Below are 18,077 nucleotides of genomic sequence, written 5' to 3' on the forward strand. Positions count from 1 at the left end.
GATTTTAATAGCATAGGGAGTTGAATAAATTTTGAGGGTGAGGGGGCAGGGCTGTTGCATGAGGATTCTGTGGGTGTGGCTGCCTTATATAGTTATGGGTGTTGATTAGTGGTAGTTGCTGGTTGATCACTGTTTGTTAGTATTTATGTTTCAATTGAGATTGCTCGGGGTAATAGATTAGATAATTAATAGTAGGGTTAGAATGGATGGAATAAAAAAGAGAAAATAGAGTTTAATTAGGCCTTTCTGAGTAGATATGGTAATGGAGGGTGAAATTTGGGTTTGTGAAACAGTCTTTGGTATAGATTTTTCTAGTCAAATTAGGTCTACTAGAAGTGAAGCCAGATTTTGGCTTGTGGACAGGCTTGAGTGGGGGGTTGAACAGTGAATTGTGGCTGAATAAAAACCTAGTATGTTGGAGAAATTGAATATCTGTAATGGGTGCTTTAGTTTAAGGTTATTAGTTATGAGATTAAGCTCCATTGTTAATAAGAGCCCTAAGGTGGTCACACCTAGGGCTGTGAGTTGTAGATGGAGTGGTATAGTTATTGGGGGAGCTGAAGTAGGAATAATACTGTTGATCATAAGGAATCCAGCGAAGATACTGCCAATTGTTAGGCATTTAATTGAGTTAATTAGGAAGGGATTATTTTCGTTAATAATAATCAGAGCTGAGAAGCGAGGTTGCCCTATCAGAGCGAAGAAAATAATTTGGGTACTATAAACAGGTGTCAATGAGGTGGTGATAAGAGTAACAGAAAGCGCTCAGGTGTTGGTCTGTGACATATTTACTCTAAAGATCTTCGATAATAAGGTCTTTAGAGTAAAAGCCTGTGAGGAAAACACACCTGTAAGTGCGAGGCTACCAATAATAAGGGAGGAGGAAGTGAAAGGTAAAGTCTTGAATAACCCTCCTATTTTTCGAATGTCTTGTTCATCATTGAGATTATGGATGATGGACCCTGAATATATAAATAATATAGCTTTAAAAAGGCACGGGTGCAGATGTGAAGGAATGTTACATGTGGCTGATTAATGACAATTGTGACTATTATAAGGCCCAGCTGGCTTGAAGTGGAAAATGCTACCATTTTTTTGATATCATTTTGTGTTAAAGGGCAGATCGCTGTAAATAAGATGGCAATAGCCCCGAGGAATAATGTAAAGGTTTGCATTAATGGGTTATTTTCTATTACAGGGTAGAAGTGGATGAGCAGGAAAACTTCTACCACTATAGTGCTAGAGTGGAGTAGAGCTGAGACTGGGGTTGGGCCTTATACAGCAGATGGAAGTCAGGGATGGAGACTGAATTGAGCTGACTTTCCTGCTGCTGCCAAGAGTAGGCTAATTAATGTAAGGGAGTCATGGATAAGATTTAGAATAAATGCTTGTTGAAAGTCTCATGTGTTGGAGAATAAGACGAATCATGCTATAGCTAAAATAAAGCCAATATCCCTGATGCAGTTGTACAGAATTGCTTGGAGGGCTGCTGTGTTAGCATCTGCTCGGCTGTGCCATCAGCTAATTAGTAAGAAGGATATAATTCCTATGCCTTCTCATATGATAAAGAGCTGAAAGAGATTGTTGACAGTAACCAGAATTAATATCGTGATGAGGATAAGTAGGTATTTGAAAAATTGATTAATGTTAGGATCTGAATTTAAATATCATATTGAAAAGTCTTCAATAGATCAGGTAACGAATAATGCTACTGGGATAAATATTGTGGAGAAGTAGCATAGTTTGAAGCTTAGTGAAAGTTTAGGAGTTTGGATTGTCATTCAATGTCAGTTTGAGGTAATAACTTCTTGATCTGTACATATAAACGTTGTAGTGATGAGGCTAATGATGAAGGCGCATGCAATAGATATTTTTATGTAAAATGGGTATGAACCTTTTTTTGCAGGGATTGGCTAAGGTAGTAATAATTGGTAAGATTAAGGAATTAGGGCTATTACAGTAGTGGAAAAATACATGTTTGTTACTTTTATTTGGAGTTGCATCAGTGTTTTTGGTTCCTAAGACCAATGGATGACTCTAATACTTTAAAAGTTGAGAGAGCCATATTGTTAGGCATTTGTGCATGAGTTAGCAATTCTTGCATACTTTCTCTGTAGATAAGAAGTTGCAGGCTTCTATTATTAGATTCATAATCTAATGTTTTGGTTAAACTATAGCTACAGCATGAAAATCCCATAATAATTTTAGGGTATAAGGATAATAGGAAGATAGGTGCAAAATGTACAAATATTAATGTGTTTTCTCGTGTAAAGGAAGGTTTCATACTGTTAAAATAATATGTAAGTGTTCCTTGTTGTGTTGTATTAGCATATGCAGGGCGTAAACGGCTGTAATTAGTATATTAAGTATATTAGTATATTAAGTCCTATAAGCACTATAGTGATATTTGATTAAGAGAATGAAAGTTTCAAAGAGTTCTCCTATTAGATTAATGGTAGGGGGTAGGGCAAGGTTGGTGAGATTTGCTAGAAGTCATCAAGAGGCTATTAGTGGAAGCAGAGTTTGAAAGATATTTGTTTTTGTATCTCTGATGTGAAAAGACCATGATCATGATTGGGTAATCTGAAAAATCTGGAGTACTTTATATTATTCTAAGTAGCCTTATTTTAACATTTTATAGATATACAAAAGAAACCTAAATAGTTGTCCCTCAATATCTCTCAGAGTATTGAAGTGAGCCTTTTTCCTACTTTATTTCTGTAAACTTCTGTGGGACCATAAATTTGAGAGTATTCTACGTATATGCCATGTGAAATTCTAAATAAAGCCACTGAGAGGAGCTCTAACCTAGATAATAAATTTTGTAAGCTCTGTTCCATCTGTCTTAGGTTGGAGAAGTTAACAAGAATTCGTTTAAAAACTTCAGTTTTAAGTTTTATTCATGAGAGGGCTGAAGAATACAGTCTTCCTTAAATGTACAACAATACTCAACTTTGCTCTGTCATACATTTTCTGTAGTTTTGAGTATTCTGAAATGAAAATGAATTGATGTTAACGTATACTTGTATATATGTTAGGTTATGAAAACTGTGAAAACATAGATAAAGAAATATTGCGGCAAGTTTTTGGCTCCTCAGTGGGAATTTTGGCATTCTATGTTCCTGAAGCTTGCATTTCAGATGTGATGTAGAACCTCTCAATGCTCATTAATTGCTACCCACTCTTGGTGATTCATTTTTGGAACAAATAATCAGAACAAATCTAAAATGTATTTTTAATGGCTTTAAAAACGTAAAAAATAAAAGTGAATGACTTAAAATGTCATTTAAAATTATTAAAATGTCAACAAGTATAATATTAATTAAAAATAAAGTTTGATTATTGTCATAAAATTTGCTGTTAGAGAAAAGGGCTAAATTTTAAATTCCCTATTAAAAAAATCAGGTTTATTTTTAATTTCTAATGATGGAAATTCAAATAGACTTCTCTCAATTTGGCAGGGAGGAATATTAGTTGAACAATACAGTAATTTGGAAAATTAAACTTTTATTTTTGAAGCAAGTTTTCCAAGAGACACAGACTGTATGTTTCTAAGAAACCAAACCTCTCATTATTTACTTTTCATTCTCATAGGTAAATATCTATTCTACTTTTTTTTCGGCGAGATTAGGACTGATACTTCTTCCTTGAAAGATTATCTCATGCAATCACCAAGTATAACTCAACACATTCTATGGATCCAATTCTGTATAAATGTCCTTGAGCCTTAGTGTGTAGACTCTTAGGACTTTGTGAATTTGGGTTGGAGAAGCTCAACTAATGTAGTCATATGAACAACATATTGTGGTGGGAAATTAAGACTCTTCATTGGCAATTCAAACTGAAGAGGCTTCATAGCTGTTAGTACTTTCATGAGTTGTGAATACATAGTGGTTGTTGGGTGACTGACTGTCTCTTGAAGTGCTGAGAGGAGGCCTTAGTTAGAGCTAACATGACTAATTAGGTGACATTCTGTCTTCTTGAAGCTTACATTTCAGATGTGATGTAGAACTTCTCAATGCTCATTAGTTGCTACCCACTCCTGGTGATTCATTTTGGAACAAATAATCAGAACAAATCTAAAATGTATTTTTAATGGCTTTAAAAATGTAAAAGATAAAAGTGAATTACTTATTTGCACAGGCATTTATATTTTTTTAAATTTTTGTTTGAAAGGGAAAAAAGTAGAAAAAAATCAGAGATTAAAATGTAGAAACCTAACTGCTACTGCTTCAATATGATCCTAAGAACAAGACACCAGAAACTTTTAGGTATGTCTCAGAAGAAGAAGAAGCGAAAAGTATACATCAGTGTTGCTTAAAGAAGAATCATTTCCTAGAGTGGGCACCGCCTCACACTATTTTCTTCTGTCAACTCTCGGAGATGCTTATTTTGCAAAACCAAGCCTCCGTCAGGAAACTAAGTACTAAACTGCATGTGAAATAAAGGGTTTAGTTTTCAAACATCGGCATTCTGGAAAAGCATGCTGGTCCCTTGTTGGAATAAATGTTGGGCAAGACAATCAATATTATTTTCCATATAAGTAGTAGTCCTCCAAGTGGGGTGGGATTTTACATTCTTTTGTCTTACAAATACTTATTTCTTATATGTTGCAGGTAGTCTTCCAGGTGCTAAACATACAATGGTGAATGAAATAGAACTATATTGCACATAATATTAGATAATAGGGTATATTAATTACAAAATGGCTCTAATCTTTCACCCGGTTCTTCAAAGATAGTGTGACTTTAAAGCTCTTCCTTTAAGGAAGTGGAATCTATTTCTCATTTCTTGACTGTTGGCTGTCCTATGAACTGCTTTGGCAAATAGATATAGTGAAAGTGATGTGTGAGTTTCAAACTTAGGCCTCAAGATTCCCTGTGTGCTTCTGCCCTTTCTCAGAACCCTGGCACCTCCATGAAGAGAAACCTAGGATAGTCTGCTCCATAAGAGACCATTTGGTAAAGCAGCAAGTCATCCCAACCCTTCTGATGAAGCCATACTAGAGCAGATATTAGTCAGCCCACTCGCAAACATATTAGACAGCTGAGCAAATATTAGCAGAACTCTGTACCAGACCTCTATCTAACCAAAGATACATCTTTAAGCCCAGGCAAGACAGTAAAATCTGCCCAACCAACTTTAGAAGTGACTTTGAAGTGGTTTTCTTACACCGCAAAAACTAACTGATACAGATGGTATACTTTCTTTCAGAAAATATGTATTAGTAAAGGATTATATACAAAATACTTTTATTTAGAATTGGTTTTATATAGAATGTATACAATATATAAAATGCTTGTGTATGCAAATAGATGAAAACATGTTGGAGAATATTTCACTGATGTAAAAATTTAAGGAAAATGGGGAAGATGTGTAAAAATTAAAAGAGATATTTGCTATAGATTAATAAGTGAATAATATAATTAACTATATTTTAAGCATTGTAAAATTAATATTAAGGTAAAATATAATAATAATATACATTTTTATATTGATAGAAGTTTTCTTCAAATAAAAAGACTATGAATCCCTTGTATTGACTTAAAACTATTTTCTCAGCAGTAGACAAGGATCTCCTGAGAGAGCTACTCTGCCCTTAATTTCTGCCAATATGAACATTTATTTGGGAATGTTTAAATCAGAAAAAAAAACTTGAAATAAAGTGAATTTTGGAATTAATATTATTGTCAAAGAATATTTGGCCCCATTTAATAAGCTTCTTAGCTTTGGAATTATAGAAAAATGCTCAAAACAACAAAACAATCACATGAACCATGGAATGAAACTCAAAGAAGAGAAATGACTCAGGTAGTAGGATTCTAAGAAATAAAATTTCATTGTAAGTAATTTTGCTAATCACTATTAAAGGTGATGATGATGTAATTCTGATCTAGACGTAAAACACAGCGAAAAGACTTTCAGTCTCAACTTCAGTCTTACTGCAACTTCCAGAATAAAAATTGTTAAAATATTTTCTCTTTGCTGTGAGGTTCTTATATGTTGTGACATATGTGTTCTCCATTTTTCAGGGGCATAAAGAGGGGAGCTTACTGCTAACTGCTTCCTAGAATATTTGGGAATAAGCTTATACTCATGTATTTTTTTCTACTACCCCAGGATTTCCCACCGTGAGGTAGGCTACGGTTTGTGTATACAAATAAGAGGCAGTATTTCTGAGACATGTGAGTCCCTCTTTGTCTATATGACTCCACTAGACATTATCTTTGTTAGAATATGCTATATTAGAATTATGGAATAGTAGACCTAGAAATAATTTTAAGGATATGCTAATCTCAGGTCTTCATGTAAAACAAAGGCCTTTAACTTTTTCTATAATATATAGATAGTGTATGTATATGTACACCAAGATTTTATTGTTTGGTTACTTAAATATGTGATTTGCAGAATTATTTTTAACAGTGTGATCATATAATGATTATTTTTAAGTGGAAGAGTAAAATATAGTTTTATATAACGTACATTTTCTATTAGTTTATCATTATTTCTTTTTTACAACAAATTTCTACTGAGCACTAAATTTGGTTATCACGGCAGTGACAGATGGAAAAGAGGCATTCCCTAGCTAATTACAAAGGCTGTCCAGGTGTAGCAGCCAGAGCCATAAGAAACAGACAGCTGTACACTTTACTCATCTGTCAGGAATATTAATAGAGGTAACAAAATGTGTTCATATAAAACAAGGGTATAACTGAGCTATAACAAATATCAGTATTTCCCCTCTGAGTGACACTCCAGGATGACATGTCATAGAAAACTGACAAATGATTTCTGCTCACCTTTCTATATTATTAACCTGTACCTCTTATTTGGTTCCTCCATGCTAGAGCCAAATCTCATGTAACTGGAATAATTGGGGAATAGTTTAATCTGATTAGTTTAAAATAAATTTCAAGCATCATATTTTCCAGAATTTGTATTCTTAATATATTTCAAATTAAAATGTTTCAGAATGTATTAATTTATTTTATACAGTTTGTAAATAAAATGGAGAAATTAACTGATCTTATTTGATTCAGTAATTATAATTTGTTGTGTTTCTGATCAACTCCACATTTAGTAATTTAAGCTTTTGAAAACAAAAATTATAACTTGTATGGTCAGTTATCTAATCTAACTGAAATGTAAGAAGAAAATGATTTCATGTTTTTAAGAGACTAAATTTCTGAGCAGTAAAATTTATATTTATATAATTTTATGTTATCTTTTTCTTTATATTTTGATAGCATAGAATAAGAAAAGGTCAAATATGAATTTGCCTACACTATTTTATTATTTTGAAAGTAAAGTATTTCATATGGTGAGAAACTCATCTTTGTTTAGCAGTATTTTCATTTTCACAATAACACTGAATACAAAAGTAAAGATGCTTTCCATAATACACATAGAAGTCTCTTTTCATCTTCAGTAGAAAAAAATATGCCCAGTATGGTCAAACTGTAAAAAATTCTAAATAAATTTTTTTTTCTGAAATTCAGCAACATTTTTTATAAACAAATAAGTGGATATAAAGGTGGCAGTAAATAAAGACTTTAAAAAATGACCTATCTTAGAGAACTTTTATATTAATTTAAACATGCTAAATGATTAAAGACTATATTAAATTAATATAACAATTTTAAATTTTAAATGTGTGGATGTTTCTAAATATGAAAAATAGTCATATCATAAACTGAAAAGATTTAGAAATGTAAACACAAACAATTCTTGCTTATCAATTCTCAACCAAATAATTTACATTTACCATCCACACTCATTTGTAAATATATTAATCCATTCTCATGCTGCTAATACAGACGTATCTCAGACCAGGCAATTTATAAAGGAAAGAGGTTTAATTGGCTCACAGTTCAGCATGGTTGGGGAGACCTCAGAAAACTTACCACCATGATGGAAAGGGAAGCAAACACATCCTTTATCACCTAGTAACCGAAAGAAGTGCCGAACAAAAGGGGGAAAAGCCCCTTATAAAACCATCAGCTCTTGTGAGAACTCACTCACCATCACAAGAACTGCAGCATGAGGGTAACATCCCCTATAATTCAATTACCTCCCACTGGGTGCCTCCCACAACACATGGGCATTATGTGACCTACAATTCAAGGTAAGATTTGGGTGGAGACACAGCGAAACCATATCAGTAAATGACTTTTGTTTCAAAAAACACATGTCATTTCATAAAATGAAATGGATTTTAATGATCTGTTTTTCAATCTGTACCACTATGTTTGTGCCTTTGAGAAAGAAAGCATGCCCTGATATCCAGGATCTGGCCTTTTTCTATCAGCTGGGCCTTGTTGCTGATATGAGCTGGCCTTCTATTCAGAGATGTGCCTTGGTGTTCTGTTAAACATAAACAATTTCACAAAATATCAACATCAGATAAGGCCGTTCTATGATCTGATGGGTCAGGACAAAAACATTCCATAATCATATCTGAACACAGACAACACATGGCCATTGCCTCTGCCACAAAGGACCAACTATTCCCCCACTCATAAGTAATGTGAGTGACTGTTGCTTTACTAACTACAGTTTTAAAATTGTTCTGTGCTGGGCGTGGTGGCTCACACCTCTAATCCCAGCACTTTGGGAGGCTCAGGCGGGCAGATCACAAGGTCAGGCGATCAAGACCATCCTGGCTAACACGATGAAACCCTGTCTCTACTAAAAATACAAAAAAATTAGCTGGGCATGGTGGCACGTGCCTATAGTCCCAGCTACTCGGCGTGCTGAGGCAGGAAAATCGCTTGAACCTGAGAAGTGGAGGTTGCAGTGAGCTGAGATTGTGCCACTGCACTCCAGCCTGGGCGACAGAGTGAAATTCCGTCTAAAAAAAAAACAAAATTGTTCTAGTCTACCACCCTCCTAGCTAAGATTTATTCAAACATGCTGTCATAATATTACTCCTGCTTCCTGATAGCATTTCGTCCAGAGCAAAGTATGCTTCTTGAAATATTTCCCAAAATTACCTAACACATACCCAAATTTTATAACCAGTCCTTTCTAACACCCTGTTGCTTTGACGGCCCACGGTTTTTCATGGTGTGTCTTCTCCTTTGCTTCAAGGAGCAATAATCACAACTTGTTCAAATACAAGTGTGTTCCTAGTGGTCTTTGGATAGAGGGCATTGACACCCTGACTAGATCACCGAGATACCTGAATACGTGCAAATGATAGTATAGCCACCTACCCCAAATCCCATTTTAATTTATTCACTATGTATTTTTGTTAACTAAAAGCTAAGTGACAATAACCTTTCGAAATTATTTTATTGTTCTTACAACGTGTTTCTGTGGATCAGTCACAACTCAGATGTTAACCTCCAAATAAATCCATTGAAATACGTTTGTAAGAGATCTTGTTGGTCTCTGAACACATTAGCCCAGTTCACCTGGAGGTTTTCAGTAGACAGTTCCTACACACACCAGTAGCTTCCTGCATCTTCCTGCCTGAGGGTGTTCTTCTTCTACTAGATAATGCCCAGGGAGTCCCAGAGCTGTCTGGAGGGGCTGGGTAGAGGTGGGGCTATTAATGCAAAGATGCAATCTCCCACAAACGAGGGATGGGAGCTGGTAGGTGATCACAACTTTTTCTCCTTCATTGAGACAATTCTGAAATGTATTCTCTTTAGTCATTCAGAGGGCTTTTATCAGAATTTAGCTGCAGTTCCTACCTGCTCATTGTCAATGCTTCCTTTATTGAGCTTCTTATCTTTTTTTGTCTTACTTCCTCACCTCATATGCCCTCTATGATCACTCACTGATTAAATTACATTCACCTAAATGCTTTGGAAAGAACTCAGTGAGCAGACATAACAGTTGAAAACCTCTAATTTGGTCACTGTTCATTCATATGGCAACAAGAAATCAAGTAGATATGTATACTTAAGAAAGATAAGGGCCTGTTTTTATAATTTCTGAACCAAATGCATTTTTACTGTAATGAGATAATACAGAAAAAAATTTTAAAGGCTAAATAATTAGTTGTTTGGATAGTAAAAAGAAATTGGTTCCTTGTTAATTATTATAACAATGTGAGCTTTGTTTTTGTATGATTACTGAAGTTGTTTTTATAGTAAAATATAAAGTCTGCATTTGGGGAACTCAGAATTAGCTTGACAAGTTCTTATCCATGATTTCACGGAATATAGACAAGCTACGTCTTGAAATTATATTTACATGGTTTAGTCAAATAGAGATTCATTGATTATGTTGTGATTTATGTAAAGAATCTAATTATCTTCCACTCAGTTAAACTCAACTAAGGCTTATTTTGATGTTTTAGACCATTTGTGTAAAATCAAAACAAGGGTCAAAGAATGGATAAGCATAATTTTTCATGCGCCTCTTTAAAAAATCTTTAAACTGTTGCTTTTCATTTTTTCCTTAATGAAATTATTTTCGCTGAAAAAAATTAAAAACAAACAAAACAGATGGCAACAAGGAATCAGTTGCTGCTGAGATCTCTAGCTTGGTATAATTACTAAAACTTTCATCATTTGGAGCATATTGGAATGAAATATATACCTTAAGAAATAGCTCTAAAACTTGAAAGATAAAAGGACATTAATAATTATGACAACTAGTTATACAATTAGGGACTGGATTGACTTTTGTTATCCACCAAACAGACCTTGAAGAAAAAAAATTGACTAAAAGATTAGTCAACTACCAACTCAGGGCATGCTGGAAAAGACAGAAAGCCTTTATGGCAGTATATAAAGGAACTCTCATTTTCTGTAGCTAGAAGGCAGATTTGTATTGGTAATAAAAATGAAGATTTAATCATAAAGTATCATAGTAACAAAAGAATTTATATTCATAGTCCTGGCAAGGATGTAATGTAGGGGTCAGACAATTATGGCCCTTAGGTCAAATCCAGCCTACCACTTGTTTTTTTTTTTTTTTAATAAAATTTTATGGGAGTACAACCATTACCACTGTTTTTTATGACTGCTTTCACTCAACACTCTACAGAATTGAATAGTTACGACAGACACCATATGGTCTGCAAAGCTAAAAATATTAATTATCTAGCCCTTTCCAAAAAATATTTAATGCTTCCCATCCTATAATTTAATGTAGGCCTGACTTTAATCAGGACCCTAGTAGGAAAGAAGAGCAATTCTGAGACCTGCGCTGAGGACATTTGGGGAAATACATATAAAATTTTTGAATTTGTAGATTGCCTGTTCCCTCTGGTATCTAATAAGCTAGCAGATTCCCTAGTTAGAGATAAGGCCTCCTATTTCTTGGAGACTCAGCAAAGACCTTGCTTTGGGCAGATGCTTCAAAATGTAATCCTCGAACTTCTTAAATAACTAGGTTCAGATCTCAGCAGGACCTAGGAAGGTCTCAGAGTGTTCTTGATATAAACAAAAATGGAATATTTACCAAAAGATATTCAGGACCTGGTTAATATGTTGTAGTGGGGACCAGGATGACATGACCAAGAACAGGTCACTGGATAGACTCCAGTGACTAGTATTATATTTATGGCTCAAAACAAACAAAACAAATCAAAACAAAAACCTATTAGCTACTAAGATTTTGGGTTCCTATTTTCCCCCAAGAGATAACTTGATTAAAAAAAGAAGAAAAAGTGAGCCTAATTATGATATCTGAAAGCTTAACTACTCAAGGGGGATTTCTGGAATGGCTTTTTCTATCCTCAGTCTTCTTCATATTATTATTATTATTATTATTATTATTATTATTATTATTATTATTTGAGACTGAGTTTCACTTTTGTTGCCCAAGCTGGAGTGCAATGGTGTGATCTCAGGTCACCGCAACCTCTGCCTCCCAGGTTCAAGCAATTCTCCTACCTCAGCCTCCCAAGTAGCTGGGATTATAGGCATGCACCACCACACCCGGCTAATTTTTTATTTTTAGTAGAGACGGGGTTTCTCCATGTGGGTCAGGCTGGTCTCGAACTCCCGACCTCAGGTGATCTGCCCACCTCGGCCTCCCAAAGTGCTGGGATTACAGGCGTGAGCCACCACACCCTGCCCATATTACCTTTTATAAGCACCTTGGAGAGTGAGAAAAGTCTTGTATTCAATGGTTCAGAGACCCATGGAGTGTTAGATAATGTCAGTAAACCTACAGAGATTTTTAGGTTTCCTGGCCTGTGGAATAAAAGTTATGATACATGATGAGTAAGGCTAAGTGTAACCTCTCAAACTTCCCCCTGCCTGCCAAGGTAAAAACAAAAAAACAGTATTATATCCTGGAGGATGGTGGTGGGGGATGGGGTGGTCAAGTTTAGTGAGATTATTGTAGACTTATAGGATAAAGGAATGGTGGTCACTGTCATATATCTGATTAATTTTCTAGTCTGGCCCCTGAAAAAATATGGTAAGTAACTCTTGGATAATTATTGTAGCCTATTGCAGGCTTAACCAAGTAGTAAACCCAATCCCAGTCACTGAGGCAAATGTGGTATCACTGCTAGAGAAGAAAAATAAGGCCTCACCTACATGATATGTGGCCATTGATTTGGTGAATCACTTCCTTCTTATTTCAAGTTTAAAAAGGGATCAGAAATTTTTCACATTTACATGGGATAGACACAATTATTCAGGTTTTCCTCAGAGTTATGTTAACTTTCCTACCCACTGTAATTATATATATGTGTGTGTGTATGTATGTATGTATGTATCTACCTACCTATCTATCTATCTTTCTATTTATTCATCTATCTTTTAGAGACAAGGTCTCACTCTGTTGCCCAGGCTAGAGTACATTGGTACTATCATAGCTCATTGTAACTTTGAAACTCCTGGGCTTAAACAATTATCTGGCCTCAGCGTCCTGAGTAGCTGGAGTATCTGGGACTGCAGGTGCACACCACAGTGACCCACTAATTAAAAAAAAATTGTAGTGACCAGGTCTCACTATGTTTCCCAGGCTGATTTTGAACTTCTTTCCTCAAGTGATTCTTTCACCTCAGCCTCCCAAAGTGCTGGGATAACAGGAATGAACTACTGCAAACAGCATGTACTAATATTATACAAGGCTATCTGGCACACCTTGCCATTTCATAGATCCATTACATTGGTGATATTATGCAGATTAGACAGGATGATAAATAGGTGGCTAGTTCACTGGAGGGGCCTTAGGAAAACACATGTATTTTACAGGCTGAAAGATAATCACTATGAAGATACAAGCACTTGCCACATTGGTAGAATTTAGGGATCTTGTGATCAAGAATGATCTAGTATAACTTCTCCAAAGTCAGAGGCAAATAGTTGCATTTTGCATCCATTACCACAATGAAAAACCACTGAACCAGGTGAGCCTCTTTGGGTCCTGGTGGTAAACCATCTCACATCTGGAAGAAATAAACTGCAAGTTTAGAACTGAACCTGAAGCAGGAGAGTGTTTTGTAGCAGATCCAGGTCACAGTGCAAGAAGCAATGCCAATAAAGTCATACATTCCAAAAGAGTCTATGGTATTAGAAATGGTGGTGATAGAAAAACATGCTACATGGAACTTATGACAAAGCCCAATGCTATAGTGAAAATGCAGAAATTTGGGATTCTACAGCAAAGCTAGGTCAACGTCAACAGAGAACTGTAGGGACTTTGAGAAATCTCTCTTGGCATGTTATTGGTAGAGACTAAACTCTTGATAACAGAACCAAGTAACTATGCATCTAAACTGATAGTAATGAGCTGGGTTCTGTCAGCCCTACCAAGTCATAAATTTACACATACTTGTACATTTTAAATGGAAAATCTAAGATTGAATCTAGATAGGACTTGACAACACAAGTAAGCTGCGTGATCAGGTAAATAAAATCCATATATTACTCTACATGTGTATAGGCACACTTTCCTCAGCTTGCAACCATGGTCATATGAGGGTCATGTATCACCAACTGAGAGAGGAAAGCCCAAGTTTGTTTCATAGATGTGTCAGCTACTATGTGGATGAAAACCAATAACAGATGAGTGGAGATGTGAGTGGTTACCTGGTCAGGCAATTAGGGCGGAGGAGACGTGGGGCCCTGAATCAAGAATGTAGACAAATACCCGAGCAGTGGCCAGTGGCCTGGTCAATTTCTCAGGGACATGACAGCAAAAGGATTAGTAGATATGAGACAGAGATCTAAGGTAGAAGCATGTCTATGAACACATGATAGTATATGTGAATTTTGAAGATTTTGTATTACTTCTCAGAAAGTATCTACCATGGAAGAATCACTAAACAACCAAGTAGACAAAATTATTCAGCCAGATAAAGTTAGCCAGCCTTCATCATTGGCCATGCCAATCTGTTATAATGGGCAGAGGTATGTAATGATCATGGTAGTAGAGATGGGGGCTACATCTAGGTCCAAAAGTATGAACTGTATGGCCTCTGTATTTTCCATTTTCAGCAACAGCAATCAAAATTGCAGTATTGGCCAGGTGTGGTGGCTCATGCCTGTAATCCCAGCACTTTGGGAGGTTGTGGGTGGATCACTTGAGGTCAGGAGTTCGAGACCTGCCTGGCCAACATGGTGAAACCCTGTCTCTACTAAAAATACAAAAATTAGCCAGGGGTGGTGGCACACACCTGTAATACCAGCTACTCAGGAGGCTGAGGCATGAGAATCCCTTGAACCTGGGAGGTGGAAATTGCAGTGAGCCAAGATGGTGACATTGTGCTCTAGACTTGGCAATAGAATGAGACTCTGTCTCAAAAACAAAACAAAAGAAAACAAAAACTGCATTATTATTTTTTGTAGCTAGATTATTTTGGCAGTATCAGTCGAAATGTAAATATTGCCTATTCTCTAAATTACCAATTTCACTTCTAAGAACATATACTATGAAAATATTTATGTATTTAGGCACAAATTTTATAACATGTATGATTTGACATATAGCACACACAAATAATATTGTCCCAGAGTATTTCTATTACATTTGCAGTTTGGTTTTGTAAGATGTCTTTCTCCCTTTCTCCTTTTTTCCTCTCCTTCTGTCTTACTTCTGTTGTTCTGCATTTGTTTTTTGATAAAGAAAAAACAAAAACTTTTAAAACATTTGAGGGTTGCTAAGTAACCCTAGGAAAGCTTACATGCAATAGAATTTTAGACACTCTGATTTTATCCTTGGTATATGCTGCTGAAAATTTATACTAAGAGGAATTAATACTTGGAATGCTTTATTTCTCCTAAGGCCTTGGTGACTCTGGGTGGGAAAATACATTTTCACATTACATGTAACTCTGGTGTGTGAAAAATGAAAACAATACATATATTTAACCCCACAGCCTTGAAAAGCAGTTAGGAAATCCCTGAGAAAGCAAATGTGATTGTGGCTTCAACTTTGCTTGAAAGTCATTTTTCAACTGCAATCAACTTTTACCTTCCATAAGAAAAGGAACTGAAACTCAAATAAAAGTATTTAATCATGAATGTTAAATCAGGAAGGTTCTTAAAGATTATTTGATCTCAAATTTTTATTTTGTGAGTGGTAAAATGGTAGTCTATTTGCTTAAGTCAGATAATAACTATCAGCTGATTCTGTGCTCTTGACTGTGATCTCCACTCCTTGCTTATTTTACAAAGACCAAGGCAGTCACTGTAAATTTCCTTCCCTTATTTATGATGTTTTCTCTAATTTATAAAAAAATTCTACAAACTATCTTATTAAAAAATACAATTAGTGATTAAATATTTTGACAGAGAATGGTCTTTTAGTTTTAGAAATAATAAAAAATGAAAATTTTAACCCTTTTTCCTGGAAAATAGGAAGTATTATGTTTATTGAAAAAAGAAGAAAATGTTTTGTCACATGCATTAGTTCATGACTTATGTCACTATTTTCCATATCAGAGAAAAATTAGTATGCTACTTTTTTTTTAGCAATTCTCTGATCTGGTAATCTAAGGTTTTATGCTGGATTATAGCAGAATTTTAACAGCAGCAGCACATTTAATTATGAACTTTATATTTTCTTTGTGGATTATCCATTAGATGGCAATATTATCATATATATTTGGAATTTTGAATCTACTTCTATGCAGTACTGAGAGAAATAGTGCTGCTTTTTTATTTTCATAGTTCTAAAATAAGATTTATGATGGATGCTACCTTATAGTTTAAGGATGATTGTGTGCAAGACAATATTGCTGTGTGGGGCTAAACATGCTGTGCTTGAAAGCCATTTTATGACAAGTTTATGAATCTTACACAGAACCTCAAGTACTTCTATCTTTTTAAACTACAGTTCAAATGGTGACTTCAACCTTGGTGATTTTTTATAAAATTTGGCCAACACACAGTGAGATACACACGTGCTGTAAAAGTGGGAATTCTAGTTTATGACATATTATTCCAATCAGTGGAGATGAAAAAGGCTTTTCCTTATATTTTTTTTAAATAATAAAATAAGCAAAATTTCAAAATAAAGTAGTGGTAAAGAATGTAATAGTGCTTGGCTATTGTGAATTGTGTGGCCTTTAGACAAATACTTAAGTCCTCTGACCTCAGAAGAGTACCACTCAAGATGAGGTCTGTGGACCAATGTCTTCATCACCTGCATCAGCAGCACCAGCAACACCTGGAAAGTTAATAGAAGTGCAAATTCTCAAGGGATGCCCAGAACTGCTGAACTCTATATATTCTGTGGGTGAGACCTAGCGACCTGTAAGTTAACACACTCCCCAGATGATTCTCATGCCACTAAAGTTTGAGAAGCTCTGCTTTAGATACTCTATTTGAAATGAGGGATTAGACTGTATTTCTGACTGAAGTCACTTCCAGCAGTTAAGTTAAATGGCTTATTAATTATAAGTGAATAAGGAAGGGAATAATGACGATGAATGATGATGAATAACTGTAATAAAATTAATGTGATTTTATCATCTTTCCAATTGAGTTACATTTTAATATATCAGAGGCATAAAAAGATAAAACTATTCTTTCAACAAGAAGGTGTTCTAATATCAGAATGTATATATTTTAATTGTTAGGACTAATTCAATTAACCTTCTGAAAGCACATGCTCTTCTTCCTTAATTAAATTTTTCTTTTTTTGAGAGACAAGTTCTTCCTATATTGCCCAGACTGGTCTCAAATTCCCGGGTATAAGCCTCAAATTTTCACCTCAGCCTCTTGAGGTGAGTAGCTGGGACTATGGTCATGCACCAAGTGCACCAAGCTTAAAATTTGTTATTTTTTAGATTATTGTAGATTCACCTGCAGTTGTAAGAAAGGAAACAGATTCCGTGTACCTTTTATCCCAGTTCCCTCAAGGGTAGTATCTCACAAAAGTACAGTAAAATATCACAGCTAGGATATTGACATTGATATAGCAAAGATAGCTATACCCACTTCCTTCCTGTCCTTCTAATGTTCTAAGTGGATTGTTTACTTTTTTATTGTTGGTTTTAAAAATTGTATACATATTCTACATAATAGTCCTCTGTATAATACCTAGTATGTAAATATTTTCTTCCACTCTGTAATTTATCTTTTTATTCTATTAACAGGGTCTTATCCAAGTCAACAGTTTTTAATTTTGATGATGCTTAACTTAGCAATTTTTCTTTTTATGAATTGTGCCTTTGTTGTAAAATATAAGAACTCTTTGGCCCCACATCTTGAAGATCCTCTACAGAAGGTTTTATAGTTTTATGTTTAAGTCTATTATGCATTTTGAATTAATTTTTGTATAAGACGTGAGATTTATGTCAAAGTTGTTGTTTTTTTTCTAGTAGATGTAAATTACTCCAGCACCATGTGTGGAAAGGCTAACCCCTAATTGAATTGGTTTTGAGCATGTATGTTTTTATAAACAACAGTTAAAGTGGGTGATAATAACGAGGATATATGAAATTGAACAAATAAAATTTTAGGAAGTTATTAGGGAAGGATAAAAGGAAATGGATTAGGGCTGAGTACATTTGTGTGTCTCCTGTCAGTTTGTGTCCTTTATGAGAGCTAAAGAGGAGATAAAGAAAGAAATACCTTTGAAGGGGGACTAATCAGCATTAATTAATTATACAAGAAAGCAGAGAAAGAAAGAATATAGTGCGATAAGACTCTACA

General features: G+C 35.0%; 1 pseudogene; it reads right to left on the bottom strand.

The window, feature by feature from the left end:
• Positions 1-177: 177 nt before the first annotated feature.
• On the bottom strand, positions 178-9,660 carry LOC129490651 (NADH-ubiquinone oxidoreductase chain 5-like; annotated as a pseudogene).
• Between the last annotated feature and the right edge of the window lie 8,417 nt (positions 9,661-18,077).

The sequence above is a fragment of the Symphalangus syndactylus genome, chromosome 9 (genome assembly GCF_028878055.3).
Source record: "Symphalangus syndactylus isolate Jambi chromosome 9, NHGRI_mSymSyn1-v2.1_pri, whole genome shotgun sequence".
NCBI classification, from domain to species: Eukaryota; Metazoa; Chordata; class Mammalia; order Primates; family Hylobatidae; genus Symphalangus; species Symphalangus syndactylus.